Genomic DNA, 23326 nt, shown 5'->3' with positions numbered 1-23326 from the left:
TACTAACGTAATTTATACATTATATAATATATTTTTATTTTTATTTTTATAATGTGTAATTTACTAATTTAAGTAAAAACGGATACATTTGGATATTTTGTCCGTGAATATTTTGACCGATTACCGTATGATGTTATAATCCTAAACAATTTATAGTTACAATATCTGTATAAAACTTTAAGCAAATATATGCTGAATCATATATTTATAATTTACACGGAGTGTTATACTACAGTTAATAAATTATCATTTCAAGTACAATTATACCTATACTGTTATTCATTCATATGCTTACATTTTTAATGGCGTTCGCCTCTCCTAGAGTTTTTTTTTAGTGACAACAACAATTGACACGTGAACTTTCCGTTTTTCTCCGAAGTAGCTTTGTATTAAAGAAAAAAAAAGTATTTTTGAAAATTACAAGAAATAGAATAGGATTTACGGTCGAAGAGATAAATCCATTCATTTGCTCAACCAATAATATTACGAAACAATGAGAAAAGAATGAGTCAACCTTTACAATGTAATCTAAAGTAAATAGGTATCACGGATTATTTTTTTTTTAGAGATAATTAAATTAGCCTAAATAATTAGTTAGGTATTAATTTACTGTTTAAGTTCATTTAAGCGAACATAATAATAGTAGGTACTTACACATTATTATAAAATATGTATGTCTTAGTACTTATGATGTGAAAAATATTTCATAATAGATTATTTTACAATACATTTTATTTAAATATAATACGATTTAAATCACCAAAAATAATTTTAAATACTAAAAAGATATGAAAAAATTGTCTAACAATATTAATAAATCATAACTACAATTTAAAGGTAGTATCACCAAAGGGTGGTTGACGGTGGTTTTTTTCTATCAAGTAATTCGATTGCATTTAAATTCAATTTTCACTCAACTGTGTCCTAGGGTATATATATTTTTTTAAATAAAAATCTTTTATTGGTTAAAATTTATCTGAACGATTATAACTTATAAATGTATAATGTAATCTAAAGTTTGCTCATTAAAAATGGCATGAATTACTTTCAAGTATAAGAAAATTTTTGTACTTAAAAATTTGACACATTTTTAAATGTGTTTTATTTTCAAATCACTTAACCACACGTTTATATTCAAACCAAAAACGATGACTTTAAAGTTAGATTACCATTATAATATTATGTTTGACCAGTTAAATTTTCCGATGAAACATAAATTAAACAACGTAAAGCGATTAAGCAGCATTGGTATTTTATTCTACAAATAAACTAATAACGTATGAAATATTTGTCTATACTCATGTCAGATCTTATGCTAAAAAAAAAAACAAACTAACAAACAATTTTTAAAACTCAAAATCAAAACAACAATCGTGTTACACATTATACTCATATATTACTCATATGATATAATAAATACATGTAAATAGACAAAAAAAAAGCTAAAATTAAAATATTGACTGTAATCGAGAATCCTCATGCTCATTCTAGTCGTTTATAGAAATGCAACAGGATACACTGCAATGTAAATGAGCCATAATACAGTCATAAATGCTTATCTTTTATGTTATATAAAATGTGTGAAATCAAAAAGTAACGGTATAGAGGACAGAATTATTATGAATTTGTTATTATAATATCTTTATTCTCTATTTCATAGATATTGAATAAGAAATTCATAATAATTCTGTCCTCTATACCGTTACTTTCTGATTTCACACATTTTATATAACATAAAAGATAAGAGCATTTATGACTGTATTATGGCTCATTTACATTGCAGTGTATCCTGTTGCATTTCTATAAACGACTAGAATGAGCATAAGGATTCTCGATTACAGTCAATATTTTAATTTTAGCTTTTTTTTTTGTCTATTTACATGTATTTATTATATCATATGAGTAATATATGAGTATAATGTGTAACACGATTGTTGTGAATAATATTCGGGTCACGACCGTTAAGTGACAAAATATGAAAAGAGAAGAAGAAGAAAATATTCCATATAAAAAATCGTAAATATATATATAAATATATATAGTGGCTGTTATAACGGGTTCTTTATAGTTTCCGACAGATTCCCAACGGGATTCTGCCGCCACCATCGCTTACGGCACCACGGTACAATCTTTGTTCCAACACCGTTTCGTCGCCATTGTCCGCGTGCCATTTATATTATATCTATGGCCCCAAGCCTTCTTTTTTTACTCTAACCACCCATCACCGCCGTCCGAACTACCACTAACTCTCACCCCCGTACCTTGCCCCCTTCACCACTCCCCATGATGCTCTCCAGCACGTTTCCACCACGAAACACCGGTTTTACGAAAACATCCCATTTTATGTTTAATGCGGATGGCGGTGGTTGTGGTACATGTCCTTTCCACCTCCTATACAGCACGTACGAATGCGGTAACCGTCGCCGTCGATGTCTTTCCGTCCTTTTTTCATTTTAACGTTGATGGCTCGTTCATAAAAAACCTTTTGCCGATCGTTTGTGGTCGTGTTTTATCACGTCCGAACACTTTGTACGCGCGCTATCATGTGTATGCGGATTTACTCAAAAAACTGTTTCCACCGCGTGTTTTATTTATCTATTGTTTGACGAGAGTTTTCTTTATTATTCCCAAATGATTCGTATAATATAACCCACCTTCCTCTCCTCGGAGAAAATATCAAAAAATAAACAACTAACTCACCCTCAAGCTACAGCTGCAGACAATCATCGGTCGACATGTTTTATCAACATTTGATAGAAATATATTATACTTTTCATATAGTTGTCATTGTTTTGGCATGTGGTATAGCCGTTATTAAAACAAGACAATATTCATTGAATCCATATTATTCTTGGATAGTTTTTTTTCTAAGACTTCTCATGCCATCCGATTATAGAAGGTTTGCACTACACTATGCAGTATTTAAGTTTCGATCGGCATTTCAACGTTAGTAGGAGCATTGGAGCATAGTTGGTTAGACTTGTAAGAAAGACAGCTAATCATATCCAGTTAACAGCCCTTTAACGTGGCTTACTGTCTAACAATTAATAAGTAAATATCAAGTGGTACTATCTTTTTGGCCAGCTCCTTATTTTTCGTTGAAAATTTAATTCAGTGATAAAAAATAATTTTCGAATAAAACATTCCGAAACAAGCAATTCTATTTCATATAAAGCATATACAATATAATAACTAACTTTGCATAGTTAACATGGAATACATTGATGTATGCAATTATTTTAAATGAGCACTAACTAATCTAAATATCTTAAGAGTTATTTTGATTTGCATTTTGCCCTCAACACAGCTATAGATGAGTCACATTATCATAATTTGTTGGTGTACAATTTATTCTCATACATTCACTAAACAGTTTTACGTACAGGTTTGAAAATGATGTACTAAAATAATAGAGAAATTTGCATTTTTAAACATCACGTGAACTTGAAGTCATCCAATTATTATTGCTATTATTACTATTATTATTATTTATTATTATACATTAAATGACTTCAGGATAGTAATTTTCCTATTCGTTTGTCAAATATCCTTGAAAACCAAACATTTATAGAAAAGTATCTATTGCAAAAAATAAAATAACAATAATAATAATAGTTTATTCTTAATAATTAAATTGTACATTAAATTCAAAGTGTTATAATGTATTAGTGTGTCTTAATTATGAGAACTTAGTTTTAAATAAATCAAAAAGGAAACATAAAATGTAATGTTTTTTAAAGCAATGTTATTAAAAATCAATGTAAAATTATAAACTTTATGTAGCTGCAGTCGCATTATTATATGAAGAAGAATTTGGGGTGTCACATCATCTCCATGACTTCTTTTTAGCTGAGTATCATAGTTAAACTATAAATGTCATTAGGTAAAATATAGTACTAGAACTCAAAAACCTGACTTCCCTAGCTGTACACACCTTACCAAGATAATGTGCATTATTTCATAATAAACATTGTAATCACCATTTCACGAATATATTGAAATATCTACGACATAAAAATGCTGTTAAGCTTTAATATGATTTTTGGAAAACTATGGATATTACTGAGTTAAGGCTAATGATAGAATTATAATTTATCGGCCAGACTTAGTATTAAAGTTGTAACCTTTTGAAAATGTATGATGAATTTAAAAAAGTACCTTTGGATCACAATGGTTGCATTGAAAGGTGCTTATGATATAAACCAACATTCTTTTTTCGAGGGGGTAAATATTCCAATCCCCCATCTCTATAAACATGACCACAAATTATGCCACTGAGTAGGTATACTACATACCAATTATTTTGTTTATACTTATATAATAGTTTTTCTGTTTAATCAGTACAGAAATTAACTTCAAAATACCATATAACATCATGAATTCTTATTTTTCGTTTTTTAGATACTCATAAATTGAAAACATTTACTATAGGTAATGTATTTTATAATTTCATTAAATCTAATGAATATTACTTGTTTTCGAAGGAATTTAACCCTAAAACCTTAATGGAATTTATTAAATTCCAAATACTTGATATTATGAACAATGAACAACGAACATAAAATTCTTGAATTGTTTTTCTAAATTTTTACTGGAAATAATAATATGAAATTCGAAACATTTCAGAATGTATTGGAATTTGAAATAATACATTAAATTCGTTCATATTTTTGTTTTATTACTTGTTGCTGTTATTATTTTAATTTTTATACATTTAAACATATCCTAATTTTTCTACCATAGATAAGTGTACTTATTATAATCCATTATTATTTTAGTATCTGAGAAAAAAAAAACATTGAAATTTTGTAAGTCGTTTGGCTTCGAAAAAATTATCGTTTAAAGTTTTAATGTTTTTACTTTGGATTTATGCGAATAATTTTTATCAGAAAAATCCCTATAAAACAATTTTTTATACTGTTTTCTTTTATAAGTAATAATATTTGTTAAGAATACTAGTAAAGTAAAAAAGATTAAAATGAATGAGAATTTTTTTTTTCAAATGTCCGTGTAAAAATATTTTCATTTAAACTTGTAATTGTAACAACGCATTTTCATAATATTTTACGACAAGAGTACAACTTGCTGATTTGAAAAATAAAATCAATTACAGAATTAAAGCTTTGTAACAAATTCGCTATTTTTTAAAGCAAAGAAAATTATTTGGTTGTTTATAATATTATATACATAATGTATAATACTATGAGATATCTACGCATGTAAATCACATGAATAAAGGTGTGTTTATTTTTCCACCGTCATTAGATTATACGAATGAAGTTAAAATATAAGGAGAGTATTTTATTTTTCGTTATCGTTCATAATTAATTTTTTATCCCACCAAACGGTGACATTTGTACTTCAAAGGATACTCATTTACTGAAATCTTTATATATAAAAAAAGTATCGTTTCACACATTTTGTGACTGATCATTCTATAATCATATTTGTTACCTATATTGGTGACAATATAATACATAACCTTACCTATACCATTTAACCTTACCTTTTACGTGTTATATATAATAAATATATATACTATACTTATATGAATTTGTGTTACATAATATAATATATAAATTTATATTCATATCATACTATATAAAAATCGTGAAAACTAAATTCTATTTGTGAGGTTGAACGATATTTATCATGTTTAGCCGTTTAGGTATATAAAAATAATATTTCGATACGACGACGCGCATCGGTACCGGTGTGGTGGGTAAATGTATAAGAGACTATTGTAAAATTCTCATTCGTTTTTCGCGTGTTCACTATTGTCGTTAAATGTATATAATATATTTCCTATCACATCCTCACGTGTCCACACCATCAATCCAACAACAAATTCTTCAAAATTCTTTTCGTTTCACAACCGTACATATAAGTACATACTAAATATACCTATACGTAATATTTATGAATAATAAGGAAATGTGTATAGCTAAAAATATGTAAATATAAATTTAATAAAAACAATTGTTAATTTGTAATAAAAAGTTGTTCCGTGAAGATATAGGTCGAATTATTTCATAAAACTACTAGCTAGGTACATTGAAGTCAATTTATGCAAACTGAGGTACACTTAAACCGAAATACACCTATTTAGCAATATACTATAAAGCGTTTGACACCAAAAAAACGGTTCACAGTCGACACTGGTATAGGTTAGTGATATTGGTTTAAAAGTTTGAAAAAAAAAATATTTTAAAAGTAAATAGGTATTATTACTGTTATCAAAAAATAAATAAAATATTAATATTTTCGTCAAAAAAATGGTTCAACCTCAATAATAAAACCTAATAACGATATTACATAGTAATACATACCTAGTAAACGAACTATAAAGGTAAAATTATCATGTAAATAGTTGAAAATTAAAAAGTCTTTTTTTTTGGAATTCTATTATTTAGTTTGGTGTTTTATAAAAATAAAAGTTTTTATAATAATTGTATGCAATTATTGAGTTACATAAAAACATGACAAAGTATTTAATACAAAATATGAAATATTGAACTTTTCTAATTTTATTCAGAATCTATTAGTATACACTAATATACCAGACCATAATTTCAATTTTGGAAAGTTACAGTCTATACAATTTAAGTATTTACATGTAAATCCTAGTCCTATACGAGTACATCATAACATATTATATTATATTATATGTAAAGTATAAGATATTATACATTATCGTGAACGAATACTTTAACTTCGTGGTAAACTTGACCTAACCCCTGATAACTTTTGAGAAGTTCCTCCCAAATCTATATTCGACCGTCGATGGTGACATAATAATGTTACAAATGATATATATATATTTATATGATATCTTTGGTAATTCGAAAATAATTATGATTTTTTTAATTTTATAAATGCATTTGAAAGTATGCAAAATAAAATAAACATATAGATTATAGGTACAAATATTTCACAATTCCTAGTAATATATGGCCTCCTAGGGGACCCTAGAATTCAGTTTGAAAAAGACCCCTTTAGGTATTTGGATAGTTTTCGAGATTACATTTTATTTGAGAACTTAACAAATACTCAAGATACCCACTATAGTTTTTCATACACAATGTAAAAATCATACTGGCTCTCTGGATACTTATTGATTGAACTATATACCTTGATATATGGCAAATAGGTGTACGATAAATCTATGATTAAAGTCGGTGCATGCATGACGTTTACAATTATTGTTTAAATTAAATACACAAAAGAATCTGAGTACAATGAGGGCGTTGACTGCATGCTGATTGCTGGACCAACTACCTTATAATTTTGACGAAGTGCTCACGCACTCACCACAGACTCAGACTTGGTTGAGTATTATTGCACATATTTAAAAGCTGTAAGACTTAAACAAAATATAGAGTATTCATAACTGAAGATTTAACTCTGGACTTCTAGACTACACGGCACACGTATATTATAATGGCTTTAAATATATTTCAATTCAAATTTTTATATGGTAAATAAAAGCATTGTGAATTTTACAATCGAGTACATATTATTATGTTATTTTATACGTTTTTATCGTAAAAATTTAAACAAATATATGAACGCACATAAAATGTATATAGTATAACGTATAGATTGTATATGCCTACATATTAATTTTTACTGAGTAGGTATAAAGTGGGTGGAGGGAAAATGTGTTATGGGCATATTTTAATATTTTATAATATGAAAGACAAAAGAATGGGATAATACGAAAAAGTATTCGTGAATATAAAAGTATAAAGGTAGGTATGTAAATTGTTTAAAAAAAAAAAATGTTTTTATACAGTAATAAAATTTAAAATTACACTGTTAATAATGTCCATAGCACACACTGTAAAACACAATTATTTTACATAATATTATATTAAAAAGAATAGGTATTTATAAAAACAATTGGTAAACATTGTACCTAAATGTACAAGTTATAAAAATATTTTGCTCAACACCTTAAAAGAAACTTGCATGGGCAGCACTTTACATTTCTCGATACTAACTTCAAGTGAATATAATATGATATATTAATAGCTCTTGTGAAATAACCATTTCAGAAATAGTTATATGTATTACAATAAAAGTGTTAAATTCCGTTATTATACGAAATAACTAGGTAGTTTATGAATATTACCTAAGAAGTGAAAGTGTAGAATCATACATGAAATTTACACTTTAACTAGATATTTTACAAAATTTTATTATGATATACTTTAAAGTGTAAAATACATTTCAATTAAAAGTATATTATAATATTGTATTCATATATTTTAAATTGAATTAATTATTTATTTGTACACGCAAGGTTATTGTGACATTTAGAGTGGCACATTACTTATTTTATCTGCAAAGACCGGGCTTTGTATATCAAATTTCTTGGTATAAGTGCACTTAAAGAAACCCTGACGACGCAGTTGCCGCAGATCTTAATGCCACACTTTCATTTGGAACAGATTCCACAGCTGACAAATTTTTTGGACATACTGTGAACTAGGATCGAGAGTATGGTTGTTTTAAAACTCCTGTAATTAAAATGTGTAGGTAGGTATGAAATAAATAAAAAATAAAAAATATTTTGTATTATTTAAATTTATCTTAGAATCACTACATCGGAGCCGATAAAACCCATCGTCCGTTAATTTAATTTAAGAAAAACACGATATTTTGTGCAATTTGACACATTAACCGAATGATGCCAGGGAATGCATAAAATAACAAGTTAAAGTACCTATAAATTATATACATTACCTACACGGTTATACGTTTTTGTCATTTTATAAATAACCTAGTTATTTCATAAACCAACTAATTCAACACTTTAACCGTAACACATGTATACCTATAAAAAATATCTATTATAGGTACCTATTTATTATTTAAAACTTTACAAGTTGGATTATTTTTAATTCAACGGTATTCATTGTAACTGAATTAATAATTTGCGTTTCTTTAAAATACATAAATACAGATTAATTTTATTGTCATTTTATGTAATAGAATGACGCATAATATAGCGATGGATGGAACTTCAAATATGAGTTCAATAATATTAGAAATGACAAGAAAATTAGACACAAAATAAGTTTTAAAAACAATCAACAGTGAAATAGCGCGTGAGGTAGGTATTATAGAAATACAGAAAAAAAGGGGTTTGGAAAAAATAAATAAAATAGTAAAAGTAAAAAATGAAGCGTTTGTGAGGTAACGAGTTTAGTCGTTGATACAAAGAAGCAAATGGGTACCAACCTATTCAAATATTTATAAATCTTGAAAAATGTTTAAACTCGCATACGTATATTTAAGTTCGAGAACTTTTCTACATTATTCGAGTGTGAAATTGTATCTTACTTCACTGAATTTGTATTCTTTATTTCTTAGAAGTTTATCTAATTTCAGCCTTTCATGTTTTATTTCTCAAGATTTACAGCTGACAAAATAATATTTCAACTTCAATAGTCAAATTTACTTGTTATTCATAAACAGTGAATTTAAAAAATATAACAAAACAGCTTGGATAAGGTATTTTAATAAGATTTTCAGGAAGGTAATCATCATTTTGTTTTTAAGAGTTAATTATAGATTAGATAAAAATAAACATTTATATATATATATATTTTTTTGTAATGATGTAAAATGAATTACAATTTAAATCCAAACAATAACGGTATCTATCATATACTAAACTTGTTCATTGCGTTAAATTTTAGGACATAAATATTATAAATGGTGAATAATATAATACAAATTATTTAAAAAATACTAATAGCAGTGTTGTTCGTGTGTTGATCAAATCATTTTTTAATGGTACATGAATGGCATAATGAAACCAAATAATTTATAACAAATCATATTTTAATGAAACCGTGTTAGGGTTCAATACGTCGGATTTCTTATTATTTCGATTTTAATGTTAATATTCAACTTTTACTTGCGTGCCCAGAAACAAAATGCATTTCTAAAAACAATGGAATGCCTGGTATAAAAATGAATGGTATAACGACGTGTTATTTGTACTTTAAATAAACGAATAAAAGGAATAGTGAGAAGAAAATGAGCTCCAGGGAAATCAAAACAATCGCGAATAGTTGAAAAATTATAACGTTTTAAGTCGAATAAATCACATTAAATATGCAAAAGAATGTATAATAATGTGAATATGATTTTTTTGAAAATGGAAGAAAATAACGCGTATATATAAGTGCACTTGAATGGTCCTCGGGGATACAAATGTTACTTCAGTTGTAAGTATATAGTAGTAGAATTAATGATTCGAAAAGTATTACAAAAATTTCACAACACTCATTCAACAAATCCGCTATAATAACGATGTATGCTTTTAATTAATGAATTATTATCGAGTATAACAATAGCAGTTGTAGGTATAATAGGATGTGTTTATAAAACACTTTTTGTTAGTTTTTACATCCCCGATATTATATTATGATCGTTATGGTTAAGATGAAATATAAAACAAGAAAGAATCGTACAAGTATGACTTGTATAACATTGTATGAGAGACGTTGTTGCCAATATAAAGTATATTTCATGCAGATATAGGTATAGAGTGATTCCTGAGAGTTCACCCTAATTTTATCATTTAACAATTATAGTTTATTGAGTTTATTCAAATCATGGGTTTTCATGATATTGCGACCAGAAAGTTAAGTAAGTTAAGTAGTAGTTGAATCTTAAGGACGTATTTTATAATATTAACTATTATAAAGTAGCAAGTACACTACTCGATTTCTTTCGGATTACGTTAAAAGTGGAATAAAAAATGAGTAGCAAATTTTTTTTCCATGCACAGTATTTTTTTATTTTTTTGTTTTATTGAACGTCGGTGATCACGGAGAACTGAGTGTTAAAATTACACAATTAATATTAGTTTGTTTTGTCAGTCAGCATTTAAAAATGTTGTTTATGTATTAAAATTTTCGATTTAGATCTGTTGAAATATTCAACAAAAAGGTCAGCTTCTAAACAATCTACAGTAAAAAATAGTTTTTGATCTTAGAAACATGTTTATATTGTCATAGGACAATTATTTTTGCTAAAAATCTATGCATTTGAAAATATTTAGGTATTTAAAAATGCTTACATGAATAACCATTTGAATTAACGCTTTATTTTAAGATTGAAATATTATGGTGGCTGATAACCACTGAGTATAGTGAGTACCTATACTCATCGAATGAATATGTTAGACGTGTGGTCGTTAACGGAGCACGTTATTGTGATTACAACAGGCCGAAATATGTTTCGTTTCGTAGTCGTTCGCCGCTATCACAAATAATGGTGTTAATAATTATATTTTTAAACCATCATTTTCATTATTTTGATTAAGTGCCACTTGGCAGATTTCACATGAATAATATGTTTATGGTCTCGCCTGAAGCACTGCAAGAATAGAGTTTGTGATTTTGTCGTTCAAATTACAGTAATATATATATAGACTGCAAATGAAACGTCGCTGCACTATACGTTAATGCTCTTCATATTATGTGGTTATTATATAAGTATTATGAACATATATATATATATTAATTTATCTATAACAGATTATTGTGACGTGTCATCGTCTTGGTGGAGACCATCAGCCGGAAAACTACGCGATCACCGAGTTACATATATCCGTTGAATTCCGTTCGTGTTCAGAAGTTGTGACATGTGGTAAAAACTTTGATTTTATCACTGTAACTTCCGAACGCTTCGGGACGACGGACCGCGTCCAATTTTAAAAGTCCAGTACCACACATTATGCGTCCAACTATGTACAACTAAATAATATATATAAGCTACTAAGTTCAGACTCGCAACCTACGGACTCTTAGGTATTACATTTTTCTGTCGAATATTTTTTAAATACCATTTAGCTGTAAACTCAACTACCTAGGTACATACCATGTGTTCACCAATTTAGGGAAATTTGAATTTCTCAGCCAGATTATTATGGAACAAATCTAATTTTTTTTTACAAGCTAGTGGTACATTAATACACATTTCCAGATAAATTTCAAATTTTTAACCCTCTCGTTATTCGCATGCGCAACGCAACTTATTTTTTTTTTATAGCAACCTGAATTTTTTAAATTCATTTTGACTGATTAACCATGGCTTTAAAACCAAAGTTGACTGAATGAGAGCCATTTAAATTTTAATAAATAATACATTTCTGCAATTCATTACAAAATGCATAAAACCATTTATAATGATTTATTATTGATTACTTTTTGAATATTTTTACGTATTTTTTTTATACGTGTAATAAATAAGATTAACATAATATGGATATAAAATTATTTAATTAAAATTGATTGCAACTGTATACGTAAAAATATTCAAAAAGTAACCAAAAATAAATAATTATAAATGGTTTTATGCATTTTATAATGAATTGTAAAAATGTATTATTTATTAAAATTTGGATGGCTCTCATTCAATCAATTTTGGTTTTAGAGCCATGGTTAATCGGCCAAAATGACTTAAAAAAATTCAGTCTATCCGAATTTGGTATCAAAAATACCAGTTGCTATTAAAAATAATAAGTTGCGTTGCGCATGCGCGTAACGAGAAGGTTAAAAATTTTAAATTTATCTGAAAATGTGTATTTATGTACCACTAGCTTGTAAAAAAAATTCGATTTATTCCAACATAATCCGGCCGAGAAATTCAGTGTTTCCTAAATTGGTGAACACATGGTATCTATGATCATAATTTTATATCTCAGTTATACCTACGTCACCACTTATACGTGTCAAAGTTACAAATTGTATTTTTTGACGATACACTTTTGTCGTTGGCGTCTTGTGTCTTTTTCATATTAGTTGAAATAATATAAGACCCATTTTCAATTTAAAACAATATGGTATCCAGTATCCACTATATATTTTCTATATGATAATATTATATAATATTAACAGTGATTACAAAGCTATATAACCTCACTTGAATGATCATAAAGAAAAGTAGCATGATGCTTAATATTTTTTCACTAAAACCAAAATCTATGAATCCATTACTATGTTCGTGTTAATAAATAATCATAACAACAAAAACCTCACAAAAAATTAATCAGAAAAACAAATTTAGTGACGGAAAATAGCGATTTTTTGTTCAGTAGAACCAGCTTTGTACTATTATCTTAAGCATTACAGTAGTCAACGAATGAAGCAATCATCATAAATAAAGTCAAAAACATAATCTGTGTTTTTATTATGATATTTAAAATTTTAGCAGGTTATGAGTATGTAATATATTCTTCTTCTAATTTTCCTTTTGATTTTGATATTTTTTTTTTCTGTCTAAATGCTCAATTTATTCCTGATTTAACAAATTCTGATGTCCTTTTACATATAGTAGGTCTTTTACATCCTTTAACAGCTCTTTTACATTTTTTTCGTTTCGAGTCTTCTATTATCGGTCTAAGGGAAGAATCCCTGCTTAGTTGTTTACGCCAGAAATGGTTCCCCCACATTAGTATTTTTATTTAACGATATCTTTAACCAAGTTATGCTTCTGAAATAGCATTTTATGTAAACTGTTTCCATTATTCTAATTATGTAGGTAATAATACAATATTGGATCTAATTGACGAACATTTGCAATGCTACGTATGAATCAGCTAGATTAATCAAATAATGCGGTGAGTAATAACATCGTGTTTAAGTCAATAAGTAAATAAACGATCATTATCTAGGTATGTCAGTTATTATAAATATTCAGATCAATATTTAAAATATAATAATATTTGAGTATGCTTGTTGCGAGAATAGTATACCGACCTTTATGTAAACCTATATATATATATATATATATATATATATATATATACATATATTAGAATTATACGACATATACGATATAGCCATATAGGTATGTATCAAAGGTGATCGTCATTATGATTTATGTCAATACTATATTACAATGAACAACGTTCACAAATGTACACTTAATAATTTTGAACAGTATGAGCGCGTTACGACCGATCGAAGGAAACGCACTGACTATTCTTCGCACAGGTGTCAGCACGGTGGACGATTAATACGTTTTCACACACGCGTATAATATAATATAGACGTGTGTGTGTATAATGTATACATAACTAAATATTATATTATGTGAACACGCTCGACCGTTTCCTTATACTCGATGCTCGGGCCGGAAGACTTCCGAAGGTGGATGGTGGTGAAGGGATAATGTGGATTGAACGGGGTGGCAGGGACAGCGATGATATTGATTTACATTTAAAATATAGAACCACCATACAGAGGACTGGCGTGCACAAAACAACCAGACATCGAGTAGGTACATACATTCATACATCATATTCATATACATATGTATAACATACGTTATATAATACGTACCTATATAAACATTATAAACAAGTAGATATTATGTAGGTAAGCGTATGGCCCATAACACTTCCGCGTTGTATTTACGACACACACACACAATTATATACAGGGTGTCCCGTGAGGATTTACCCATTGAGATATCTCCCGAAATAATGGTGATATCGAAATTCTGGTTTTGTAATAAGGCTCACAGGAATGATTTCATAGTTTAATTTATTTTAATGTTTTGGTAAAAAGGTTAAAAAATATAATTTTTTATTAAATTATTTAAAAAAAAATTAACGATAGCCATTTTGTAGTGTTTATTTTTTTGAAAATATTGACGTTTCAAAATTTTATTTTCATTAATTTGTGTCTGTCATCACGTTTTGGGGCAGTAAAAGTGCTTCGATTTTTGACTTCAGTACCTCGTTCGATCAGAAGATGAATCTAGTTGGTACTTTGGGGTGGTCAAAAGTGAAAAATTCTTAGTACTTTTCTAAATAATCGAGAAAAAAAAACTAAAATTTAAAGGAAAAACGGGAATTTTTACGCACACTCATTTTTCGACAAAATCGATTTTGGTTTTTGATGTAATTTTAAAACAAATGAACATAGGTACCTGAAATTTTCACCAAATGTTTATATAAGTATATTCTATCCACCATGCAAAGGTTAGGTTAGTTAGTTAATTTTCAAAAATTTTCGACTTAAGTTAAACTATTCATAGGCATTTGAAATTTTCGATCATTATTAGTTTTTTTTAAATTAATATTGATAAAAATTTATTTGTTAGGCAGAAAAGCCTCTTAATAAAAGGCTATTAACATATTGCTACAATAGCAGTTGAAAAATAAAATAAATTCATAATCACAATTCTTTTTTATAAGCATTCAAAGTTTGAATTTTGACAAAATACATAAAAATCACGAAAATTCACAAATTATTTTAAACTAGAAATTCATAAAAAATTTTCCTTTTATATCTAAGATTTGAAAATTTAATACAAGATTCCTTAAAAGTTTTTAAATCTTTATCACAAATAAAAAGTACACCGGAAATTCAAATTAAATTTTTATGAGCATTTGAAATTTAAATTTTTACAACATTGGATTTTCACTTTTAGCGATTTCCTTATTTTGGTGTAACTCTAAAACAAATGACAGATACTTAAAATTTTGACTGAATGTTTATATTATAGATATTTTCTATATTTGATAACATTTTCAAAATATTTAGATTTGTTTTGAGCTGTTTACTGACATTTTAATTTTTCAACTTTTTTAGTTTTTTTGTTCTATAAATATCGATAAAAATGTATTTGTTCGGTAGAAAACCTTGAAAATTTAATACAAGGCTTCTAACACATTTGAACAATAGCAGTTGAAAAATAAAATAAATTCATGGTCACAATTTTTTTTTTACAAGGATTCAAAATTTGAATTTTGACAACATACGTAAAAATCATGAAAATTCATAAATTATTTTATGCTAGAAATTCTTAAAAATTTTTCCTTTCATATCTAAGATTTAAAAATTTAATACATGGCTCCTATTATATTTTTACAATATCAATTAAAAAATAAAATAAATGCGTAGTCACAATTTTTTTTTACAAGCATTCAAAGTTTGAATTTTGACAACATATGTAAAAATCACGAAAATTCGCAAATTATTTTAAGCTAGAAATTCATAAAAATGTTTCTTTTAAAATCTAAGATTTGAATTTTGTTAATAATCTATAATATATTCTAGACAGATAAACCGTCTTCGCTCAGAATCGTTTTTCGTATACAATGATATAATATCATTGGATTCAAATTTAATTCCATCCATTACAGTAACCCACTTGTAACCTACTGTACAGCTTACCCGCCTTTTTAATATTTTTTTTAATTTCGAGAAAATTTGCGAATTATCTAACACCGTAATGTTATCAAACATATTGTGACCCACCGCGCCGCGCGCATTCCCATACCGCCGGCCGAATACTTTCCGTAGTTATAAATTTATAATCATATTTTATTTCTTCAAAACTAGAAAAAATATTAAAAATCAGGAAATTAATGAAAATAACATTTTGAAACGTCAGTATTGTCAAAAAAATAAACTCTATAAAATGGCTATATTTATTTTTTTTGGAAATAATTAAATAAAAAAATATATTTTTTAACTTTTTTACCCAAACATTAAAATAAATTTAAAAATGAAATAATTGTAGTTCTTATCCCTGTGAATCTTATTATAAAATCAGAATTTTGATATCTCCATTATTTCGTTAGATATCGCAATGGGGTAAATCCTCGTGGGACACCCTGTATATACGTAAATAGTGTACTGGAGTTGTTTATTATTTATGTATATCCGAATAAATGCACATATATATATATATATATATATATATATATATACCTAATCTAACTCGTAATATTGTTATTTTCAGCTTACCTGACATTTCGCAAATTATAGTATTATAATGTATGATTTAAGTATGCCCATTTCGTTTATTAATAATATTATACAAAAGCAATGAATGGGATATTATAGGTATTAAATATAAATATTATGTTATATTTTTTTGTAAAACGTACAGATCAGTATTAAGTTCATTTAACGCAATACAATATTATTATACGAGTACGATGTAAAATGTGATGTATAAAAAAATTAAGTTTTCTTTTATGTTTTTTATGTGCTACACAAATGCTTTAGATTCAAATATCAGTCAATAAATTCTAATAATAAGCATTAATATTTGTTAATATGATCATTGCGTCATTTCACACCACAGACATTAAACAATTGTAACAAATGATGATACTATAATATGTTTAGTGAACAGCCTCGTATACTTTGTAATACTATGGTGTAATATGTGTATAATACAAAATATAATATCACTCATAGAGTTAGATTTTAACAGATGATTGTTTCTCACTCTACATAATAAATGTGATATGGAATTTAACGGATTTCTTTGTTTGGCTGTGTTGACTACCTCTTCGATAAAATGTGAACTATATATCTCCTGAGTCCTGATACATAAATATTATACGCATGACACATTCAAAATATTATTAAATCCTCTAACTATAGTCTTTAATACGCGTTGAAGGAAAATGCAGAAGCCAGATTTAGTGTTACCACACACGTGCACATAGTACCAAATCTTGAGACAACTCTATGATGACATATCGTCACCGTCTTGACATAAACACGTAATTGACAATTTATTTGAAAATTATATTTTGGTACGGCATGCGTATTGATTAAACTGTGTCGCATGTCTTTTCTTGTCTTAGACAACCTCATAAAATCAATATTTAATGGTATCTACTGTTTATGAATAATTGTTTTAACTGTTACATTACCTACCTATACAATATACATTATAATAAAAACATAAATTTGCTATGGTTTACAGATTATTCTTCTGACAGAACTTAAATCTTAATAAGTATATATGCAGCATATTTCATGTATATACAGAGTGTTGCATAATAGATTTCCACATTTCTGAGGTGAATTTAAAAAAAAAAAAACGATATAATATATAGAAAAAAAAAATTTATTTTTAAAAACTATAGTATATAAGGTGTTTTTAAATTATTTTTTGAAAATTATATCGTCTAAATGATTGCCTTGACGAGCGACGCACATATGGAACCGTTCTCAAAAGTTTTCCACCACTTATTCGCCAGCATATCGAGTGGAATCGCGGAAATGTATACCTAACCTACGAATAGCCTCCTTTAGTTATTCAGTGGTTCAAGGTCGATGTTTGAAAATTTCATCTTGATAGGTATCCTCATAAAAAAATAGTCACATGGGCTCAAATCAGGGGAGCGAGGAGGCCATGTAATGTTTTCCCTTAAGGAGGACCAGGAAATATTTTTTGCAATACAGCACGAAAACAACGGGCTGTATGAGCTATGGCTCTATCCTGTTGAAACCAGAAGGCATCAGTATTTTCGTACTCTTCAATTTTCAGACGTAAAAAGTTGTTCAACATCTCGCAGTACCGGTTGGAAGTGACAGTAACTGTAACACCGCCATCTTCAAAAAGGGATTGTCCTATCGATGTTCTTACTGCGGCAATGTTTTTCGGTGTTCTCACGGACTTGGGACGTCCAACCGGTTTTTTAGGCACTACAGATCCCGTTGTTCTTAAATTTTGTACCCAATTCAAATTGTTTTCCGATCAGGGACACTTCCGTTTGCTCTTTGTGTCGCAATCACACATTCGGCATTTTTGAAAAATGTCTCGATAACAAAACCACGTTGTTCACTTGACCACGGCATGTTGACGACAAAAATCCTTAATAATTATCTAATCTATCCAAATAAACCACTTTAATCTAATCAGTTTGATTACGCGCTAATGATTATTTGAAATTTGGGAGTCCATTACGCCGCACCCTATAATAGCTATAGATAGTGGTCTACTTATTGTATTACAGAATTTACTTTGAATTATGAATTCAGTGTAACTAAAAATATTATTAATTTTCTGTGCAACTACAAGTATTACGTGAACTGCAAGAATAAGAGCCATGACTATCGATTTTACAAGTCATAATATACACCATTATTATGCAACATGTTCAGGACATATTATTATTTGTAATTTATATACTGGTGAAATTGACTACTTATATTACACCCTTAATGTTTAAGAGGAAATTTAGTTTTATGGCATTTATTCAACGCCCGTCTATAGTAAATAATAAAAAACAAACAGTAAATTCTGCCTTGAAATTATAATTTTACGTACGAAAACAAAAACTGTAATTTGTAATTGATATTTTTAATTGGACTAATTTCCTTCGTTTCTTGCGTAGAAAACGCATTCAAATGATTTTAATACTCCGCGTTTGAAATTTTATGCATACCGTGCTTGAAAAATACATGTCAAAAAACATAACAATATAATAATATACCGCCGAAATCTACCCATAATATTTTATTGAATAATATTATATACACATGGCAATGATAAAAACCTGGAAAATTTCGTAAATTGATATTTATTGTATTTGCTTAGTATATAGGTGTGTTTTTGATTTGATTTTTTGTGCATTCAATTAACGGTTTATTTGAACATAGTATTATATAATATATCAGTAATATAAAGTTTTTCTAAAGTTTTTAGCTGTAATGAATTTTATTGACCGAGTGAATGTGGTATAGTGCCGAATAAACTCGTATGTTCTTTGAGTATATTAATATATTGAAGGTTTTCAGGCATAACAGTCGACAGACTTAGAAAGAAGTTTTTGCTGGTTTTTATATAAGTAATATCTATTTCTTATGTATAAGAGCGTCAAGAAATGTTTAGCAGCCCATGCATAGAAATTATATATCTATATGTATACATTCTACATTTAATTAACGCATCACAAATGAGTATCATGATGCCGACGACCATATAATTTCATGCATTACAATTTGCAAGTGAATAATATATACGGTCATTATTTTGCTGTAAATACATTCAGAAAAACGTTTTGAAAACAGTTTTAAAAAAAATTCTCCTAGAAAATCAATATGCAAGATATGAATAAAAAGGAAATTATTAAAGAAAATGAACCCCACGGTAGTTGAACACCCAATTATTATAATTCCGTTTTAATCGGAAATCTATGAGTTTAGGTCACGGACAGTGCCGGATATTGAAATACAACGATTGTTTGTTTTTGTATTATGGCATTCTCCAAATCGTATTGTACAAAGTTTATTACAAAAGAAATCTAAAAATTACAAATCACAATATTTTCATTTGAATATTCCTATAGAATATTATTATTGAATTTTATTTAACGGCAGGATATCATGTATTATTAATACAGTGCATGCATTTAGTTCATCGACACCCAAATTGCTGACAAAAATACTAATTTTCATTGGTTTTTAATAAATTCCCAAATCGTTGTTATACTGTACAAAATAATAATAATACAATATATCACTGTAATTCATAACATGTAAATGGTCAATAGACTGTTAACAATTTATAAATTTTAATGGGCCCGTAAGAATATATTATATGATCCATTTTTACCAAAGTTTAAATAAACGTATTAACTTATATTTTTCTTGCCTTATATTTTTCATGATGATAAAAATTGTAAAAATAGTAGGTAATAATAATATATTTGTTGAAATGTTTTGTTTCAAGTTTCATTAACGTAAGTTTGATATGATAAGCTTTTAATTGTTAAAGTATGATAACTATAAACAATTAATACATTATACGAAATTTCTATGGTAGTGATTGTAATTGTAAAGGTAGGTACTAAGTAGATAATAGAGTAATAGGAATTGAAAAATCATTTTCTCATAATATTCATTATTTTAGCATGTACATACGTATTATTATGTTTGTGTTATTTATTTTAGTAAAAAGCAATTTTATATTTTGATTATTGTAATAGTATAATGTATGTGCTAAACTTCTCATACAGTCGTATATTAATTACAGAATATATATTCCCAGACGGTTATGCAAACAAAAATGTTCATACAAAACTGCGCCAGTCCCTAGTATAAATATAATATTCGTTTATTTCACATTTGTTTTAGGAACGTGCAGTATATATTGTACATTTATGTCTGTACGTGAATAAATCACATAAATGCACGTACGTTTATATGAAAAATAACTATGGGGTCAAAGTCACGGAAATCTAGCATTTTCAGTAGTGTGAGGAGGGTTAATTGAACGTTACATACCATGTTATTATTATTATTATTAAGAAAAAAACAACATTTTAAATTATCATGACCCATAGTTTTTAATAATTTTTCGCCGAGTAATTTCAAAAGGTTTGATACTTGGGCTAATACGGTTGTGGTGCCTGCAGTACATAGCTGTATATTATAATAGTATATATATATATATAGTATATACCACCAATATTACCTGGTAATAAATATTCGATACACGCACGCGCGGAAAATGGTTTGAGTAAATTGGTTTTCGTTAAATTAACTAATTTATTTATTGTATACTATGTACATCGATTTTATATAGCTAGGTATGCATTTAGTGTATTATCACTGCTGTGGTGTCCACCTCGTAAGAACTCAGTGTAAATGGCACGTCCTACAAGACGAAATTATTACTGCCATTTTCCGGGTTCTCGTGTGATCCAATTAGTAATTTGAGCAGTTCAGTTTCTTTCTGTTTCACGAGTACATCCACTAGGAATTTTCGGTGCTTTCCAGACGATCCAATGCCAACTTCAATAATAATAGTAATAATCGTCAGTCGTCACTCACCTCCACGTATATTTTATACTATGAACCCCTTCACTGCACCGCGCACGACGTAATATATTTGCGACTGATTCACGTGCGGTATAACGGTGGGTGTACAGTGGATGCACCGTAACGCAATGATATATATAATAACAATTCATAATGGAGAATTTTTAATATTGTAAACATCGTGTAAATACAATATGTTTATTATAGTGGTACGGTTCGTATTGAGCAAACAGTTTACAAGTCATAAACACAAAAATATATCGTGCACCAAAAACGTTTCAACAATAATATTGTATGCACATCGAGCACGAATACGGCACGCACACATACACACGCACGCACGCGTATTTATTTTTGTGTTACCTATTTAATATTTTTGTCCCATAGTATTAATCATACATTTGAACTTTATTGGTGTAGGAAATACTTATAGTATAGCTTTTACCATTCGTTCGTGGGTTTTTAGTGCGGACAAGTCCCAACCAAAACAGCACCTCGACTCGCACGTGTTAAAGCAGACAAATATGATAATATCTTATCATGGCTATTTTATACGTGGTATACCACAAATTACCACCACCCTTTCTATAAAAAAATAATTTACTCCAAGTTATGCCAATTTCTACCTATATAATTATTACTATTTATTACATAATTACAAATAAAAAGGTAATTGTAAGTATATTATTTACACGACTACATCTTTACTTGTTAATTTTTTGTATTTGTTTGTTATATTGCTATATGTTTAGCTACCTATTACATTGTAGTTTAGTTTGCTGTTACAGCATAACTTTATTTACATGCTAAATAATCATAAGATTTAGATTAAGTTATATATTGGTTTAACATACAACCCTGTTAATAGATACACACCCTCGCATTTTCGGGTCAGGGGCAGTCGCTCCTGGTATTCTCAAAACACACCACTCGTTGCCATAATAAGCTGCTGGCAAAATATCTTTAGACCTATTAATTTCGAGTAAACAGCCTCGTTATAACTTTTCACGAATTATGCATGTATTACCATCAAGAACAATCAGACTGGATGGTTCCCTTTGAGATCTTACCTGCGGCTTATACAAGCCAATAAAATAATAATAATAGTAAGAGTATGGTCATTTTGTGTTTAGTTTGTACTTTTTACTCCTTAGAAGAGTCAAAATATGACTTAATTAATCATTTAGCTTGATGATCTATGGCTGGTACAAGATCTATATGATTCTAAACCTCCAAATAATGGTTACAGTGATCACAATTTATTATACATCATAATATCAACACTATTTGCATTGATTCACTTGGTTGTATTTTTATTTTTATTTATTTATTTATTTTTTTTTGGGGGGGGGGGAGGGGGGAATTTTTAAAATATACCAATACACGTGTCACATTAAAGCGTTATTACTATGATATTTAGTTCATTGTCATAGATCACTATAAGTATTTATACGACACATACAGTGGCGCACAGCCATGTCTTAAAACCCCTTCTACGTTTTTCATCAACCCACCCACCCACTCAAAATAATAAAGCATAAAAGTATGAAGTAAAATTTAAAATGGTATGGCGGTTTTTTCTGTTATCAACTAACATCAGTTATCTTAGGCTTTTCCCTAACTATTATGATTTGTGAACTGTGGAGCTTTCCAACTGCATTTGTTATGAATTGAATTAAAAATACCTCATTCTCCACACTTCCATATTGTATATATTTATC

At 28.1% G+C, this 23326-nt stretch overlaps 1 protein-coding gene across 1 annotated transcript in view; it reads left to right on the top strand.

Moving 5' to 3' along the window:
* KCNQ (KCNQ potassium channel) overlaps positions 1-23326 on the top strand; it is a 280998-nt gene that overhangs the window by 128377 nt on the left and 129295 nt on the right. The gene's annotated exons all lie outside the window — the stretch shown is intronic.

This window comes from Diuraphis noxia, unplaced genomic scaffold (genome assembly GCF_037042655.1).
Source record: "Diuraphis noxia isolate RWA-SAM2 unplaced genomic scaffold, SU_Dnox_SAM2 contig0002, whole genome shotgun sequence".
Taxonomy (NCBI): Eukaryota; Metazoa; Arthropoda; class Insecta; order Hemiptera; family Aphididae; genus Diuraphis; species Diuraphis noxia.
The sequence above is the reverse complement of the archived record's forward strand: the minus strand, read 5'-3'. Positions and strand labels throughout refer to the sequence as shown.